Genomic DNA, 20,906 nt, shown 5'->3' with positions numbered 1-20,906 from the left:
AACATTTGGTTTATAATTTAGAGAGAAAGATAACATGAGAAAGAGAAAATGGATAGAAAGAGAGAGAGAGATAAAGGTTCGTATGGGTGTGTGTGAGTGTGTGTATGTGTGTGTGTGTTTGTGTGTGTGTGCATATAAGGGAGTTACGGCACGGCCCCACCCACCCCAAAAACCACTCCCCCCCCCCTACTCAACACTCATATAAACACACACACACACACACCCATATATATTATAAACACCACCCGGCCCCATTATACATATTAACCGTGCAAGAGATCGTAGCGGGGAGGGGAAGGGGAGGGGGTTGGCCTGACGGAGTAACACACGTAACAAACCAACGGAGAAATGACGGAGCTTCCCACCTCTCCCCCAGTATAGGGGAAAGGTAAGAGGGGTGGGTATGTAGGTTGGGCGGAGAAATGGGTGTGGGAAGGGAGGAAACCAACATACATACATACATACTCCGGTAGGAGAGAAAAGGGAGGTGGGTGGGTGGGTAAGAGTAAATGGTTTTGAGTGTGTGTGTGTGTGTGTGTGTTTATACTTAAGGTGCATGTGTGTAAGTAAGTTCTTTCTATATATGTTTGTGTGTGTTTTTAATATATGTATGTGTATGTGTGTGTGTGTCAGTGAAGACCACAGTTGGTCCTTGTATCGGAGCCCTATAACACAAAGCAATTTCATTCTGCATTTATTTATAAAATATATATATATATCAACAAATATATATTAAAATAAATATCAAACAAGCCGGCTCCTCATATTTAGATAAAACCATCTCAAATTTCCACACACACAGGCTATATGACATTATATTTATATAGTTAAAAGTTATTTGTTTCATTCAAGTGTATATTTTTCAAAATCAAATCTTTGGGTTGAGACTATCTTATAGTGGTAAGTATGTATTAGCGTATATTCTACTATACTAGAGTATATATATGTATGTGTATGTAATGCCTTAAAACATTTTAAAACCTCTTTCTTTACCCCCTGTCTCTCTTTCTTGCTTGATTTTGAGCCAGGCTTGAGTGTAATACAAATAAGAGAGTGAAGGAATGAGAGAGAGTATTGCAGTAAAGCTAAATACAAAGACCTTTTACAAATTTAATATTTACATTTTTCCTTCTATAAAGCAGAGTTGGATTCTCATATATTGTCATATTTAAACCTTTCATACAGCTGTCACCATTTCTAGACCCACAGAAACTTAATTGTGTACTAAATATATTCATTTTTTGAGCTTTTTCAATTGTAGTTATAATTTTTATAAATATTAAACGTTTTGAGCCATTTCAGTGTAAATCAAACAGCTTTTTCTTTCTTTTTATTAATATTAAAAGAATAATATTTAATTGCAAAAAGAAGTTTTTAAATGTTTTAAATGATGAACTATCTTAGAACTAATTGTAAAAAGACAGACAATTAAATATTGGTTGAATTAAAATAAGATTGACTCCATTACCTTGATTTTTAAAATATTGATTCATAGGAAGATTATACATGATGATAATAGGGAAGCTTTTTTATAATAAGGTCTGCAATGTAAGTAATCCCATATTACGCATCCTTTCAACTTTGAACTTTGGATTTTGAATACTTATATGCGAAACTTTCGTTCTGTCTTATTATGTTATAAATTTAATTCGTTTTAACTTGTCAATGTTCGTTTGTATGACTATCCTATTGATTGAGCTTCGCTTTTAAGGAAGTTGTCATCCTGGGTCCTTTATTTTTTGACACCAAAAATTTACTAATGCAAAATAGTTATTTTGCATCATATTTTATACATCTTTCTGCGGATATTTGAATGAAAAATGAAAAAGATTAAAACCAGTTTTATTTTCCCCTGTGTCCCTAGGTCTAGCAAAACTCGTATAAGTTTTGTTATTTTATTTTATTATTCGTAGAAAATTGTCTTTCATTCTAGCTATACATTATTTTTCATTATGGCTGAGAACCAGTTCTAATCCAGCGGTTATTAATCGGTTTCAAAGTAATAATGGGATATGTGTTACTTGCTTATTTCAAGATAGAAAAAAAGATTTCTTGTTCAAGATTATAACAATTAATAAATAAATCTTTTCCAAATTATTATGTATTAAACTATGCCTTTGATAGCATGTTTATATTCTTAGAATTATAAATTTGTTGAAAAATTGAATACTCAGTGTTCAATCCCTCCCTTATAGAATCTATATATGATTATTTGGATGTTGCACCAGCTTTTCATGTACTCTAATGTAAGTGATGCTCACAGTTAATAATAATACGATACCCCAATACCCCACCACCTCTTCTCCTACTGGATGAACGAACTGCCCAATAAATGAGTCCATATTAGCAACCTAAATTGATGACAAATTTTCCCCTGTCAATATATGATAAATGTTGCAACTGAGTTTATTGTTTATCAAATGCTATGCTAAGTTCAAACTGTCATTTAAATACCATTTTAACATTTTCTCAAGATATAATACATTTATTATTACTTGGATCTTACATCAGATTATCATGTACTCAAATAAAGTGAAACTTGTAGCTGGCTGAAAAAACGATCTCCCCATTCACCGCATTTACCCCATTCCTTTAATTAATAACTAGCTAATGAATGAGAGTGGAAATAGCAACCTAAGTTAACGGCAAGTTTTTCCCTGTCATAATATCCAACTCTATTCTACATCCATTTACAGAATATTGTACTTTGTCATAGAATTTAAAGATTTAGTTGTTATTAAGTGACTTAAACCTATATTTTCATATTGTTTGTAGAGATTTATCGACAAAAGGGCTTAGATGAAAGTAGTCATAGCTGACATACAATGAACCATATGTAATAAGATTTTATCTTTGCTATCAGAAACTCAAACTACCGTATGCTACTATTTTATCAAATAGTAGCAGCGCCCCTGGTATCTAGGCTTTTTTAACCTTTAATAAACCTTTCTATAAAACCCTTTAATTTAACAATGAAATGTCATTAAAAATCAGTAAGAGTTAAATCATTACAGTAGTTATCGAGATCTTAACGATAAAAAAACATTTCTACTTTACATAATAGGATGCCAAGAAGTATATTGTTTCAGTTAAAGTGATGAAAAAGATGCATGAGTCTAAAAAGTAATAAAAAATGACAAATAACTTCGAAAGAAAAGCTTTGCCTGTAACAAAACTTTTATTGATTTCCTATTTGATAACAATACATTATAAATATGGTTATAATGATAAAATCAATTTATAATTAAGTTTATAATAAATCTACACAGTATAAACAGGGAGCTAACATAAAATGTTCCTTTTTAATATTTTTTATAAAGAATTATTAATATAGTTTATACCCAATATGGGAGGGGACATTGGACTGTTTATTACAGTAGTCCCCAAGGCTTATAATGACGTTTCTTATTCCTGAACAACTTTGGGAACTTTTAATTAATTTTGATTGGTTAGTTCATTAAGTTGATTGTTCAAACATTTAAACCACTAAGAAGGGATAAATTCATCAATGGGAATGTACATCAATTTATCGGCCATTGTTCTATCCCTCTACATCCATGATTGAAACCGCAATCTTTTTACAATTAATGAAGCGTTGGCTTCGATTTTAAATTTTTACATTATTGTAACTTTTTAAACTACTAGCTGCTTCACGTACCCTTAGCCTCTAGGGGAGGAAGGCGGAGTTACATAAAATAACCTAAAATCAACCCAACACATTTATAAATCTATTTTTACTTTAAAGTTTTTTTTCTGTTAGATCCCCCTGTACATGAATGCTATGTTTATATTTTAATTAATGATCCCTATCTTCAAATATAATTGGAAATGCTTGTGTTAAAATATATCATATCGATTTTTATTTTGCTTTTATTCTAATACATGAAGTATTTCATAGTAAACTACTGATACTTTTTATATTAACTAGCGGCTTCGCCCCTAGCCTCTAGGGGCTTAGCCGCAAGAGGTTTGATCAACCTAATTTTTCGTAATTTAGATTTAAAAAGAAAAAGTAAAATTTTTTTTTTTTTTTGGGGGGGGGTTATTTTTCATTTTTTTGGGGGTTGCGGGTGTCCCACCCCCAAGGAAATTAGCTTAAAACCATCACAGGACCAGTAGGTATATTCCCTGAAGAGTAGAGCCCAATCGGTTCAGTGGTTACTGAGATCTTAAGCTTCAGACGGACAGACAGACGGACAGACGGACAGACAGACAGACAGACATCGTTCTACTTTGTATTATAGATTATAGAAAATTATTATTCTCTAAATCTCATTATGCCATTGAAGACCAATTTCTTTTACTTCTCAAGAAGGAGGGCTGTTTATAACACTATTCCCCTAAGTTTTTATAATAACGTGTTTCTTATTTATTGGCTAAAAAACTCTGGCGACTTTTATTGATCTTTGATTTGTTTGTTCAGTTTCCAACCACTATATGTTGCCTAAAGAAGACGCAATCATCATTGGGTATGTACATCAATGTATCGGCCATTGTCTTATCCCTTTAGATACCTGCCCAATTTAATATGATATAAGATACTAAGTACTATTATTCATTTATAAAATTTATTGGTTTAATTACTATTAAACGGGCTTTAAACTGGAATATATGTAGAATTTTGTGTTTCTTTTAGGTATTTAGGTATTGGTATTAATGTATTTCTCCCCCCAATTATTTCCAATGATCCATCTAGCTAGCAACATCATTTGCGGTTTACACAAGACCAAGAGAAAATGGTTCTTTTTTTCATAAGAGGGAGTTTGCTTATGAGAGTGGACGTACAAAACTGTAATTTTTTAAAGAAAAGAATAAAGGGGGCATAAACTATATGTAACTCTGTCCCCAGAGCGGGGACCCTGTACCAATTTTTGTATTGGGTCTTTGAAACCAGCTAATAGCGTCGGATATACAAACTACAACTGAACAAAATAAACTATTTGCTAGTAGACAAAAAGGGTCTTCACTACTTGGGTCAGGTAGTTGTCTGGATTAAGCATCTATACATTTATTAATAAGCCAAATTGAAAAATATAGATGAGTTTTGAGTAATAAGAATTGCAATTAGATAGCATTTAAAAAAGTTAAATTGACATATGATGGTAAAAAATTGTATATTTAAATTTAAGCACTTATATTTATTTGGTTATTTTAATATTTAATAACAATATAGGAATGATTATATCAACTTTGACTGTGAATATCATAGTTTAGACTAGCGTCTGCGACTCTAGCATGATAGGGCTATGTATTTGAAGAGATATAGGGGTAGAAAGATAGCCTAAAACCATCTAAAAGCCTATAATAAAAGAAAAATATTATAGTTTAGACTAGCCTCTGCGACTCTAGCATGCTTGGGCTATGTGTTTGAAGGGATATGGGGGTAGAAAGATAGCCCAAAACCATCCCTAAACCTATAAAAAGCTTTCTTAATATCGATAACTCAATCGGTCCAGTAGTTATCGAAATTTTAAGCTACAAAAAAACTTTAAATAATAGAATAATTCAAGTATGTACGCACTAATAAGATATAAATACTAACAAAAACTCATTGTGTTATAACAATCTTTGAAACTTGACTTTTTAGTCAAAATTAGTAGAAATTTCTTAAAATTCTTATGTTATTCGCTATTTTGCAATACTCCATTAAGTTACAATGCAAAAGCATCCCTTATTATTTATTGGTGTTTATGTATACAATAAAAGGCAGGGGGGGGGGACTTAGAGGGGTTGGAAGGTAATGATTATGAGAAAGGGGGCAGTGCATAATGATATAAAAGGGTAAGAATACGGGGGATTATGAAGGGGAAGTGGGATATTAATGATTATGTCCGTGCATAACAGTTCACTTAAAAAAATAATAATTATTTATCATATCGTAATATAGACAGCTTTCCAAGGATATTAAAATGAAATAATAAGATTTTTATGATTTTTTTAATATTCATAAAAATTGTATGTAAAATGCTGCTGTACTTGATTTTTCAGGGTGGCGGGTAACCGGCACTAATCCAGCGGATATTAAAAGGTTACAAAGCCATACTATAAAAAAATTCTTTTAAAGGGATATTTACCATAAACCACTGTATAATTATAACCTCAAGTAGCCATTTTGCTTTTTTTTATCAGTTTTGGTGGTATTGACCGAATTTCTTAATGATTACTATTGTACCAGATACTCCTACTGCCATTCAAATGTGCATACACACAAATTCAGGGTGCCTACAATAAATGTATAAGTATAGATATAGACACAACTACCTGCTCCAAGTGGTGGGGACCTTTTTCGTTTTCTAGCAAATTGTTTCAGGTTCTTTTATAGGGACTCAACTGTGTTTATATTGGCTGATATTCAAAGACCCAATAAAAATGGGGACAGGGTCTCCACCTCCACATATTCCCTCTTTTATTTTACTTTAATGAGCCACCACGACTAAAAAACGATGAAGGAAGATGTCCATCATAACTATTTTCAGTTCGATTCGCCCCATCTCTTTATGCATTCCCCTTTGAACTGGATTTTTCTGGATTATTTATTCCAAAACTTGATAGCGATAAGGTGTTTATACAAGTGCGCCAATGTTTTTTTTTTATAAAATTGTTAAAAAATGACATCTGTTTGGTTTTCCTTTGCAATTAAGCTTTTTTTTAGGTACAGGGAAGGTTTTTAACTATTTTGGGAGAGCGTATCTCTACCCTCCCAATTTAAAATCACACCCCCAAATTTTTTTCTGAATATTTCTTATTAAAACTCAGTTAAAAAGTAGAAGGGCGGTTGACTTATCCCCCTCCCACCTTAAGAACACCTAGAGGCTTCTTGGGGGCGTCCGTTGCCCCTAGTCTTTCTTAAAATAAAAGCTATGTCTTGCATTTTTTTCAATTAGGTGTTTGATCACGAATTTCATATGGTAAAAATATTTTTCTTATTTAATTGTTATCCTAATAAGATAAAAGTTATGCTTGAAAATTGTTTTAATAGCTATTATTATATGTTGCATTTTTAGATAAACGTGAGAATTGCGTTCAGAATTTGCGTCAGAATTTGCGTCATTTGCGTCATTTCAATTTTCAGATTTTTATTACCCGTCATCTAAAAAACATGGTTGCTAACAAAATTTTAGGGGATCACAAAAGGGTTAGCTACTATTTTAAATTTAAGGTGGCTACCAATTTTCAATTGTTTGAAACAAAATATTTGGGATGACAATTTATACTTTAACTTATACATTCAAATGTTTAGAATAATTATTTCTTGCATCGTATTATAAACAGCTTTCCGCGGATATAGAATATACAATTATAAGATTAAAACATATGATTGTACATCTTTATATTCGTAGAAAGCTGGATATAATACGATGCTAGACATAGTTTTTTCGTATGGACGAGAACCGGTTTTGATCCATCGGATTCGAATGAATGCGAGAAAAACTCTAAGGTTTTTTTTAGTTTTATACCATTACTTATTTTGTTTGATTTGTTTTATTATTTTTATGCATTTAGACTATTTTTTTTTCACCCATCCTATAATATAACAAACACACAAACACAAACATATTCCTGCAATTAATTTGATTAAAATAACATTTGACAACAATCTTAAAATTGTAAACAGTTTTTATGAGTAATTCAACTAGAGGGGAATTAAATGTTTATTTGCATAGAATATTAAAAGAAATTGCTGAAAATAAGAATCCAATAGACATTTAGTGTCGAAATAGGCATATTATACCTAGATGGTACATCTCACCCCAAAATTTGTCAAGCTTAAAAAAGGATTCCTTATTAGACAAACATCTTTGTATATTTTTTGCATTCAAGTCATACAAGCTACGAAATTTTTAGAAGATGTAATTCCTAATTTATCCTAATGAATTCAACTATTCATAGCTAACTTTTTAAAGGTTTTGTCAAGTTTTTTTCACGATATAATTTACTCCAGAAATAATCGATTTATGGATTACTTATTTTGAAATTATTATGTCCGTTCCTATCAAAATATGTACACAATTTCAGCTTATGATCTTCATGGTATGTTCCTTCACTACTTGTCTATTTAGGGAAGCTTTACAGATACCATGGGGTATCTTAGGATATTTTTCTGACCACAACTGCCCTCCCTTAGAGGAGGTAACTTAGTAACTAGTAAAATATAACACACTTTTATGTAATTAATTGTCTATTAAGTACTACAATTTGTTTTCAAAATACTTATTTCTTAACATTCCTTTAAGAACATTAACTTGTTCTAATTGAAAACTGAATGGGCTTAAAGTCCATACAAATAGATACTTGATTGTTCGGTGCAAAGCTTCTCTTCAATTCAACCGTCATTGTCTGTCTGTAATGTTTATTAAAGCCATTTCATTTGTGATTATTTCTTACATTAGGTTATTAAGGACTTAATTTTTTTTTGATCTTGTTTATAAGAAGAACTATTTGACCTCCTATCTATTATCGACCATTTGATTAATTAACGAAGAATAGAAACCTAGTTTATAAACTAAGAATTTTATCATTCTTGTTTTCTGTTTTGTATATTTCATTGAGTTGGGTTTAAGTATCCACACACCATACTCAAAGCAACAGACAAACAATCTGAAATTTAAATCCTTTAAATACAATCTCTCTTGGATATGTTAAAAGGAACCTCCCCCCCCCCCTTGATGGTAAACAAATTAACTCTTCTGCAGATGAAATTCATTTATTGGAAAGTTTGGAAGCTGGTAGTTTACCCCCTATTGAAGATTTGATAAAAGTACCCAAAGTTTTTTAGCAAACTAATGAGATAAAACAATACAATTTATAGTCCAAGATCCCCTTCCCACCTGACATGGAGTAGGTTTCTAAATAAATGATAACCTTAAAAAACCCAAAAATTATAAAATAATCATAAATTAGAATGTTTGTCCATGTTTATGATTATACATTAAGACATTATCATACACATATATATCCAGCTTTAATCGACTATATATCCAAATTTATTATTGTTTTAATTCATTCTAATTCATTATAATGAATATTTCTTCCTTTACATTTGTACTAGCGGCTATGCCCCTAGAGGCATCTAGAAATAATAGAAAAATATTAGAAAAGCTTTTTAGTCGAACATTTTTTTCTATGGGCGTTTTACCTTTGAATGGGGGTTGGTACATTCACCAAAAACGGTTGTAAATCTTACCAGGACTTATGAGAAGCTTAATCGTAAAGGAGAACCATAACGGTTCAGCGGTTAGTGATATCCTAATACTTTTAGCTTCAAAAAGTACAAGCCCCTTTAACAAATAAATATTTCTTATAAAATGCGCTTTATGAGCATTACAAAAGAGCTAAGAAACAAAAATTATAAATCTTTTTTATTTTGATTATATGATCTCATAAATAAAACGGAGATTTGATAAATATTATGATTTCACATTTTAAATTGATGAATTTTAGTTTTGACAAAAATAATGTTTTAAAGTACTGAAATATTCAAAAGCAATCTATTTTATGTTTTGGTGTATTCTAAAATTATTTTTGTAGAAAGATTGATTTATATTAGAAAAAGAAAAAAACTAAAAGACATACGTTTATCAAGTTAACCAAGCTTTTTTAAGGGATGTAAAATGAGGCCATTCAAAGTTTAAAGGGGAAAAATTGTGTAAACGTTTTAACCACTAATCGTAATCTACAGAAGGGGTAATTTTGTGTATAATAAATGGGGATGTACTTTAATTTGTCGTCCATTGTCTTATCCATTTATCATATCCATATGAAAAGAACATTAGGACGTCTTTTGTGTGTTTATACTCGAATCACCAAATAACAGAACTATAATTGATGAATTTATGTTATTGTTTAGGTGTGAAGAAGAGATTATTGTGTTGGTATTATAGAAAGTTATGAAATATCTGACCATCTAAACTGTGATAAACAATTAGGTAAGAATTTTAAAATCATATAATTTTAAAATCATATAAACCTTTGTGTTACATACAGCTTTCCGCGGATATTAAAATAAAAAAATATAAGATTAAGGCAAGTTTTGTTATGCGTACGGACCAATTACCCGTATTAATTTCATGATTTTTATTTTAATATTCGTAGAAAAAAGACTGTAATACTCTGCTATACATGATTTTTCAGTAAGGCTAAGAACCGGCTCTATTCCAGCTGATGTTAATCGGTTTCGAAGCGATAATGGAATAGTTATTTATTGCATCGTATTATAAACAGCTTTCAGCAGATATAAAAATTTATTAAACACTATAAAAAAAATTAGTTATAAAGTACCGTTCAATAAAAGGAACATTTTCAGTAAGGAAAACCATATACCCCACCCTCTCTCCAACACCACCACAAAAAATTATTTTTCCATAGAACTGTTTATAAAAATATGATGAATCTTTTATGATGTTTCTGTTTTTATACACTCATATTTTGGTAGAATTCCCAGTATAACTTAATGGAAAATATAAATCCCCCCTTGAAATTTAATTTTGAAATGATATCTAGCCCCATTAGTCTTAAGGAAACCAGTCTTAAGAGAGTAACCTATCCTAAAACAATCATTACATTATTACTTTTTTTAAATACAAGGAATAACTTAGGTGAATTTGGGGGGTTCACTAACAAACAAAGGATACTGTTCATATTTACATAATTTCTATCACAAGTGAATTTATCTTACATAAAGCCCCTCTTAGGAAAGCATAATTTTTTATTCATTCCAAAAATTTAAGTTTTTTCTTTTAATTCTCAATTTAACAATCTGTTATACATACCAGCATTTTTTTTTTGAATTAACAACTATATATCATGAAATTATATGAAACTCATTAATCTATCAAAAAGTATTTTATCAAATCTCTTTGACTGGATGACAACAGGCCTGTGTAATGTCAAGACATATCTCAGTCAGTATGTTTATAAAGGAAAATTGGTCAAGTGAAATGCGAAGGATTATGTCCATATTTTTGTATTTGAAGTCTATCTAACTTTTCTTGTGAAAATATTCTACATTTTCAGTTTCATTCAATATTATTTATTAGCATTTTTGGATCAAGTCAAGCTGAGTATGCCAATAGCCTGTTTTGGCACACGCTACTTGACTTGGGGGAATATTGGCATACTCTACTTGACTAGGGGGAATATTGGCACACTCTGCTTTACTTGGCGTAATATTGGCATACTCTGCTTTACTTGTCATGATAAGCTTTTCCTATAATTTTGAAATAATTTATGTATATATACTAGCGGCTCCACCCCCGCCCCCCTCCCCTCGATGTCTCTAGGGGCATTTGAGGGAAAGAGAGAGCTGAAAATTTATGTTTGAAAAAGAAAAACTATTGTAACAAAATCATGGTATTTTGAAGGACCAATAAGAAGCTTCATTAAAAGAAGAACCATAACAGTCCATCGATTAGTGAGATCTTTTATTTTGAAATTTTAATGGTTTTAGGCTAATTTTCGTAACTTTTCTACTACTTTTCTACTCCTAGATGCTAGGGACGCAACTGCTAGTTTATATAGTGTACTTAAAGTAGTAAATTTGTTGGTTGAATTAGATGATATTAAAAGGTAATAAAACCTATATAATAAATATTAGACTTATATGAATATTCTTAAATCCTGAGTCATAATCATATAAGTAGCGAAGCTACTCTATAGTTAACTTTTTCTGATCGTGCAGTCTATCATTTTAAACTTTTCCCCCAACATTTAGAGTCAGTCCATTAAGATGCCAATTTTCGTATGTTAAATAAATGTATTTTCGATTTAATACCTTTAAATATGACAATATTACATGTTGTTATTTGACTTTAGACAGAACTTCTATAAATATTATCATTCTTGTTTCTGTTTAATATAATCCTTTGTAATAAATTCCAATGTGTTATATAAAAGCATTTATAAATTTCCATTTCCTCATCCATAATTTTTTCGACTTTTTTTAATTTTTCAATTACGGGAAACATTAATCCCCTAATCCCCTCCTAAATAATTCTTATCAGCGCCCCTTTTAAGACATAAATATATTTATACTAATAACAAGGATAAATTATTGGCATACTATGCTTTACTTGATGAAATATTGGCATACTATGTTTTACTTGGGGGAATATTGGCATACTCTACTTGACTAGGGGGAATATTGGCACGCTCTGTTTTACTTGTTTCCATTGGCACACTCAGCTTGACTTGATCCGCATTTTTAACTATTTCGGTTGGGTTGGTAAAACTTATTTTTAATACTTGATGGGGTATTATTGTAGAGGAAATGTCTTGGCCTTAAAAGCGGAACTCAATTAAGCGAAAGGTTTTTTTAGCTAATAAAATAATAAACAATTTATATTACCCTACCATAATGTTCCTATCAAATCCGATTAATATCCGCTTAATTAAAACCGGTTCCTAACCATAGTGAATAATAAGTTTTGCATCGTATTACAGACAATTTTTCAAAAGTAATAAAACAAAAATCATAGAATTAAAATAAGTTGTGTTAGCCCGAGCCTTTGCCCCCTTGAAGCTAACAAAACTGGTTTTAATCTGTGAAACTTTCATTTTAATATCCGCGGAAAGCTGTCTATAATGCCATGCGAAATTTGTATAATTTCCCTTATTTTTAATCCCATATAATTTGCGTGATATAAATCCTAGTAAAACATTCTAAACTGGACATTTAACAACCAATTATCATAAAATCTTTTAACTTTTTAGGATTTATTTTGTCAGTTTTTTTTGTATTTTCTATAAAAAGAATAGTATTAAATGCATTAAAAGCTATCAATAATCAAAGAAGCTACCGTAAATAGATTAAGAGTTGATATGCATATTATTGATTAGTTCGTTCAACCAGTTGGGGGCGGAGGGGATTGTTTAAGGGGGTGGAAGTGGGGTATCGTTATCTTAGCCAGCTGCAAGCATTTCTTTATCAGAGTACATGAAAATCTAGTAGAATGTAGAATCCAAGTAATAATACGTCTATCCTTTATTTATGTTTTAAAAAGTAATTATTTTTGTCATAATCAATTAACAATTTTAATACAGTTTGACATTAAAATAACATTTGACAACACATATACTTTTATAAAACAATTAAATAATGTTTAAAAGTTATGATATTTCCTAAAACAATAAAAAAGGAAACAGAGACTAAAATGGGACATAAAAAGCTTAATATAAACATGCTTATATGAGTTTGTGTGTGTGTGTATTTTTGTGTATGTGTGTGTGTTTCTGTGTGGGTGTTTGTGTGTGTGAGTTAGTGTATGTATGTATGTATGAACCTGGTTCGTGAATATAATATATACCGACACACATAATCCCCATGTACCATTTTTACACAGTGCTACCGAATTGGACAAAAAATTTATAACAAGTATTTATTCACATTGGTACAAGAGAAGACAAAATGTATAATATAGTTTTTTTTTAAAGCAGATATCATAAAGTTATATTATATTCCTGTTTGCCTTTAAAACTAATTAATATCCACTAAATTAGAACATGTTACTGAAAAACATGTTTAGCATTGAATTACAGACAATTTTTAACCAATATTGAAATAAAATCATGATATCAAAGCAATCAATAATACGATGTGATAAAGAATTAATCTTTTGGAAATCAGAGCAAAAGTTAGTAGTTTTGAAAAATCATCCCAACACATTCCAATTATAAATTATATTTTTATCTGTCAAATAACATCCTGAAAACAGCTGTACTGAGAGTTCCATATTTTTAAAAGGAAGATAGTAATTATTCAGTGTAAGTTTTTAGTCTATTATGATTGCTTTTTTAGTCTAAATATATTGTAAAATTTATAAGATTTTTTTTGTTTTAATACTTATAACTAATTTATTTGTTTTTAAAGTACAAACCCATTGACAGCTCATTATTTCCTATTTTACGTTCAGTGTTTTACTTTTCTTATAAAAAAAGTTTCTAAAAATAGTTTCCTTATTAAGAAGCTTTTCAAATAGAAATGTAGAAAAAAGATTAACTCTACATTCCTTTGTTGTCAACAGACTTTACCAGAGTTTAACAAAGTTTTGGGTAAATATAAAGTTGTGTTTTACAGAATGCAGCAACCCCTCCCCACCCCCAGCGCCATCTAACCATTACTAACTTACCTCTATTCTTTTAGAACAATTTATATTTTAAAAGAACATTTACATGTATTTCATCCAATTGTTAAATGAAAAACTGTAGGATATGTTAACTAATATTTAATTGTATAAAATAAATCTTAATCTATTTAAACTACCTAGTTCAAAGATAGTTTTACATTTAAATGCTTTGATTTTTGCATATTTTTGGTTGGAGAAATTGGATTTGAGTCATTGAGTTCATAAATAACATACCAATCGTTTTTTGATAAGTTGCCGCACAAATTTGAGGTGTGTGGACCTTTTTTTTTAACTTGGCCCCCCTGATTGGAGCTTTAGGGGGGTACATCAGGGGGCCGATTATATTTGTTGAGGAGAGTGAACACTAAGTGGTGTGTATTCTTTTCTTGGGTCCAGGGAAGTGTATACAACCCCTTTCTGCAATCCCTTGTAAAATCCTTGTTTTTTCTGCTTTGTCAAAGTATTGGAGCATAGTGTGAGCACAGAATCTGATATGACAATGTAGATTATTTTGTCAGCTCTTTATAAATATTGGACCATATTGAGTATACTTAGATATGACAATGTAAATTATTTTGTCCTCTCTGTATAAATATTATAGCATAGTGTAAGTGCCAGAATCAGATATGACAATTTAAATTATTTTGTCCTCTCTGTATAAATATTAGAGCATAGTGTAAGCGCCAGAATCAGATATGACAATTTAAATTATTTTGTCCAATCCTTTTAAATATTGGAGTATAGTGTAAGCACGGAATCATATATGACAATGTAAATTATTTTGTCCTCTCTGCATAAATGTTGGAGCATAGTGTAAGCGCGGAATCAGATATGACAATGTAAATTATTTTGTCCTCTCTGCATAAATATTTTAGCATAGTGTAAGCGCGGAATCAGATATGACAATGTAAATTATTTTGTCCTCTCTGCATAAATGTTGGAGCATAGTGTAAGCGCGGAATCAGATATGACAATGTAAATTATGCATTCACAGTAATGACGTTGAGCTCTGCGGACGGAGGGAAACAAAAACAAGGATGAATTATTAAGAGTTGAAAAATTATGTTAATATAATTATTCTTTCTCGTATTCATTCGAATCCGGTGGATAGGAACTGGTTCTCAGCCATACGAAAAAACTATGTCTAGCATCGTATTATATCCAGCTTTCTACGAATATAAAAATGTACAATCATAAGATTAAAACCAGTTTTTTTAAGTCCGTGCCTACGGCACAAAGGGGCTAAAAAACTGGTTTTAATCTTATAATTGTACATTATATATCCGCGGAAAGCCGTTTATAATACGATGCGAGAAATAATTATTAAATTTCCTTCACACAACTTAAGTGCTACTAGAGGCCTCTAGGGGTGTAGCCGCTAGTAACTAGTAGCTACAAATCCTGAATTCACAATACTTGTTATACTCCATTGTCTTAACCCTGTATGTATATAAAAAAACCCGGAAAAATTGAATTATTAAAAAAAAGACACACATCAATTACGTACAAAAGGCAAAGACTTTTAAGACCAATATGTAATTTTGTCTCTGATAAGAAAATAATCCTTGTAGAAAATAAGGAAATAATATGTAGACTAAAAGCTGAATGAAAGTTTATTCTGTCATAGTTCAGTAACGTGACTCGGAAGACACTGATTCTAATGTTATTATATAAAATAAAAATCAAGGAAACCGCCCAAAATAGCAAAAAGTCAAGGGTGGGGAATTTCAAACTTTTTTGGTTCTTTGAATAGACTTTAATATTTTATTTGACCACGCTTAGAGCCACGTATTGGTTTTCTAAAAAGAAAGAAAATGAGAAAGCCCAATCTGTCCCGATTTTGTATCACTTTTGAAAAGTGCGATTCCTGTGACGTCATATAAAAAGGGAAGGGGGGAAGAAAATATATCCCTTTTCTCCCATCTCTTTTGAAGAGATTTTCTTCCCCCCTTCCCTTTTTCTTTCCCGAAACGTATATGACGTAACTGGAATCGCACTTTTCAAAGTGATACAAAATCGGGACAGATTGGGCTTTCTCAAGAAAATTCTTTGTGTAGAAGTCTTTTCAGCATAGCTTTGAAACCGATTAATATATTAATATCCCCTGGATTAAACTTGGTTTTGAGAAATACTGAAAAATCATGTATTGTATCGTTTTACAGACAATTTTCTACGAATAATAAAACAAATGTCAGAGTATTAATACCAGTTTTGTTAGCCCGGGCCTTTTTTATTTTACTATCCGTGTAAATGTGTTTAAAATATGATGTGACAAATAACTATTCTAAAATTAAAACGCCATTTTGCTTTGTTCTAAAACTGTTTTTCAGAAATATTGTCTGCCCGTCCCCATTCTGCCATTTTAAAATTCAATACATCTCAAACCTTTGTTGACTGATAAAAATAAAATAAAAACAAAAGTATAAATATTAATCTTCAAATCTTGGAGCAGGGTACTTTTTTTTATACTAATTAAGGTCTTTTATTTTCAAAATGATTACATAATTTTTTAGCCATAGTAGTTTTTTTAACCAATAATTTTAAATCACCAAAACCGCCTATATTATTGATTTATATAAATTAAAATCACTGGATGTACAATATCTTATCAGGGATCTCAAGGGATAAGACAATGGCCGATAAATTGATGCACATCCCCAAAGATAACATACAGAATTACCCCATCTGTAGATTACAATTGGTGGTTAAAACATTATAACATTAAACTTAATAAACCAACCAACCAAAATTTAATTAAAGTGCCCATAGTTGCTAAGAAAACGTGATAATAAAACTTTGGGGCCTAGTTAATAAAAGGTCCAATGTCCCCTCCCTCCCTGATATCTTATCCTTTACATACCTTCATGTACTATGAACATACATTCCTAAACTGGTTCTAAAGATTTTTTTTTACATCTGTATGACAATATAGATGCAATCTATCCTTGGCTAAAATTCAACTGTAATTCTACATTTTTTTAATTTTTAGAACCAGTTTTCAAATGCAAATTCATATAACTTGGTTTTCTTCTTTTCATTTGTCTTTAAAATTTTTGCACAGTGTGCTTATAATAATGTACAAAAAATTGAGTATGATATTTCGCTTAAACGGGAAGTATCTTTATTCTTTACTGGCGATTTTGCCCCTAGTATCTAGGGACTCTGCATTCGAAAGGCAGAGGGCGTGTATACAAAATTTAGTTTCATGGACTTATTTTTAGCGTTTTTTTTGTTCTTGTCGATGAAATTATTTAATCTGGTTTGCATGGCCACTGTTTTGCTGGGCGGGTGTGCACTTTATTTGAATTTCATTGTTTTCTTTCTGCAAATAAGATTAGGTGAAATATTTTAGAGACTCAACTTTGCGTATAGGTATTCAAACAAGGGCATCTAAAACCATAAGATCCCAGCTTTAGATGCTAGGAATGTACTTTAAACAAGGATGGCATTATTCCAAACAATAGGCTGTAAGAAAGGATAACATTTACATTGACATAATTGTAAAGATTATAGAGTTGCTACACTTTCTAAATTGTACCCAATTGTTACAGGAATCATTATGTCTAATTTGAAGTTTCTTTAAAAAAATATATTTCTGTCAAGTAACTACTTTAATTTTGAAATTTTTTTTTAGTCTAAATAGATTTCTGTTGCAAGTAATAATAGATATATGTATTATTACTTTGATGTTACACCACATTTTAATGTTCTCTAATGAAACAGATAAATTAACGATACCACCCATTAACCCTCTTTACCCCATCCTTTCCCTCCGACTGGATGTACGAAATGTCCAATAAAAGAGTTCCATGTTAGCAACGGCAATTTTTCCCCTGTCTTAATAACCATGTATATTCTTTATCCATTCACGTATTATATCCATTTATTTTTTGTATGGTTTTTTTCTCATTTTTCTTTCACCTTTTTAAAATTAACCCATTCTCTTCTATGTTACTTATTTTCATATCTATGTATTTTTTTTCAAATGCTCAAGATGAAGATTACTGTAAAGAGCGTAGCATCTCTAAAATTCAATAAGTATATTTATCCCCTTTTTAAAAAGTTAGTTTACTACATGTTTAAAATTAGAATTTCTTTCATGATTAATTAATCTTATTTTTGGCTGTCTGAGTTATCAAGCTTTAGAATGTTGTCATGCTTGTTTTTAATATGCATATTGTCCGAAAGAATATAATATATTGTAATGAATTACTTGTATTATTACAAAATATATAAATACATAACATTATTTAGATACTAGAGGCTTCGCTTCTAGAGACCCCTAGGGACAACTTCGAGAAAGGACTGAGTCAAGCACAGAAATCACCTCCCCTAAACACTTCTTATCCTATTCTCTAAAGTAGTACGGTTTTTTTGTCTGAAGCTTAATATTTCAATAACTACTTAGCTAATTAAGTCATCCTTTTTAGGGAGGCATCACATAGGTCCTGGGATGGTTTCAGGCTATTTATTTTTGGACCTAAGACTTTCTATGGGATGGGATATTTTTGTCCCCTCTATACTCTTTTGAATACAGAGCCCCTAGATGCTAGGGGCGCAGCAGATAGTTTTTAAAAAAATTGAAAATAAGTTGAGGGTAGTTTTTCCTTTCTTTTAATATTCAACTTAGATATGTAAACTAAAGAGTAGCATTGATACAAAAACACTCTTGAATATTAAACTGTCCTAGACATTAAAAATGATTTCTTGAATTAAAAGTTTATCTCGACTCTCATAAAATATTAGAGTATATGGCTTTAGACAAAAATATTTAGTGATATCCATAGAAATATATTTTTTTTGTATTATTGTTTACATAGTATGATTGATTTTTAAAAAATCTATTTTTAATTTTGAAAAAGACCTGTTTTTAAGTTATCTAAATAAAAAAAACAAGAAATCTTAAAAAAGATTGTTCTAAAATTTTTATGTCAATTGTCCCATTGTAAACTTAGTCTCCAGATTTTCAGGATAAAATATTTAAAAAGTTAAAAGTTTTATTTTGGAATAGTTTTGTTTGTTTGCTTTAATATTGTTGAATATTCCTTACAAATTTTAAACATTCTTTCTTTTTTCTTTGCTCATTTTTATGGGGGAAATTTTATTTTTAAATTTTTAAAATTTTATTAAATTAAGTTATTGAGTTTTAATCTATGATTACATAAGTTATTTGTGGTTTTAAAACGAATTTTGGTATAATTTGTATTAGTTATTCCTTTTAGAGAATAATAACATTTCTTTGATTTGAACTTTCTTTTAACTTCTTAAGCTTCAATTTTTCTTTCTCAATTAAAGATTTTATAAATGGGGTGTGACTTTAAAGTTCTAAGATTTTTGCAGATAGAGGAGGCATTTGAGGTTAGATGGAGATCTGGAGGATCAGTTTTAATGATTTGTTAAAATATAACAAAAATATCTGAACAGAGAAAAACTGGATGAGACGGGGGGGGGGGGGGGGGGGTTCTATGCCCCGTTCTATGTATACTTTGACGAGACAGTAAGGGACTAGTTGACTTATTAAATAAGACTAAAATTATAGAGACTTATATAGAATATAAGTCTCTAAATAACTTTATGTAGCCTTGCATTTTCATATTACTACATTTCAAACTACAGGTTGTTTCAAAAGTTTTACCAACAAAAATAAGAAACTGAAAAAAATCTAGATATTTTTATTTGATTATTGATTTTTAAAATGCAATCCTTTTATAAAAGTAACAGGATATGTATCTGTATCATGTTTGGCTTTCTATCACGAAAGATCTTGCTTAACCGATATGGTTCTCCTTTACAATTTAGCTTCTCATGAGCCCTTGAAAGGAATGTAACTATTTTGGGGGATGGTATCACAAACTTTTTAAAATTTTAAACGAGGTAGAGTCGTTTAAGGGTAAATTTTGACTGAACAATTGGACAGGACACCCTGTATGTAAATCATACATGGATCTAGTATACATGTTTGCATATATGTGAATATGTAAGCCCTACCTCGCCTTAAAAGTTGTATGCGTGTGTATTTATATGTACACAATATTTAGATACATGCATAAGAGTCATGGATCTAAAGGGATAAGACAGTGGCCGATAAATGGAAGCACATTCCTCATGATAAAACACCAATTACCCAACCTGTAGATTACAATTAGTTATTGAAATATTTAGTCACTTAACTTTATGAACCAGCCAATCCAAATATATTAAAGTACCAAAAGTTGTAAGCCAACGAATACAAAAATAAACAACCCAATGTCCCCTCCCTCCCTGCATAAGACTTATACCCTGGGTGGAGAGATGCATTCTTTTACAAATTTCAGGAATCAAGATTTGGCTTTGCACAAAAAATTTTTGTTTTAATGATTAAGTCTTGAAATTCATTGTCAACCTAAAAATTAATACAAAAAAATATACATCAAAGGTTGTTTTGTTTTTAAAAATTTAATTTAGAGAAAAATGTAGAGTTAATAATATGTCTTTTTAAATTTATATACATAAACCAAATTTATATAATATATAATATTTATAAACCAAACTACTTTTGATAATAGGATTTGAAATTTAATAAAAAACTGCATTGCTAACTAAATTGTATTCTTACTTTTAAAAAAAAATTTATTAAAATGATTAAAGTGCCTTATTTTTATCATTTCAATTTGAAATTAGTTGGTGTTCTGTGAGCCCATGAATAAAATTTTGCTAATCATGACAAGCTGACATATTAATCTAGAAAAATATATCAAAATATATAACAAATATTATATACACTTCTAATTCAAATTTCATTTAGTT

General features: G+C 30.3%; 1 protein-coding gene across 3 annotated transcripts in view; it reads left to right on the top strand.

The window, feature by feature from the left end:
- Positions 1 to 641: 641 nt before the first annotated feature.
- The window catches only part of LOC145334527 (cytotoxic granule associated RNA binding protein TIA1-like), a 212,589-nt gene continuing 192,324 nt past the window's right edge, over positions 642 to 20,906 (top strand). For 2 of the 3 annotated variants that reach the window (XM_080179987.1, XM_080179985.1), the window contains exons 1-2: positions 642 to 900; positions 9,848 to 9,926. The gene's annotated coding sequence lies outside the window, so the exon portion shown is untranslated. The remainder of the gene's footprint in view (positions 901 to 9,847; positions 9,927 to 20,906) is intronic. The other variant, XM_080179986.1, reaches the window with a different exon arrangement.

This window comes from Acartia tonsa, chromosome 12 (assembly GCF_053477335.1).
Source record: "Acartia tonsa isolate MP-2025a chromosome 12, ASM5347733v1, whole genome shotgun sequence".
Taxonomy (NCBI): domain Eukaryota; kingdom Metazoa; phylum Arthropoda; class Copepoda; order Calanoida; family Acartiidae; genus Acartia; species Acartia tonsa.
The sequence above is the reverse complement of the archived record's forward strand: the minus strand, read 5'-3'. Positions and strand labels throughout refer to the sequence as shown.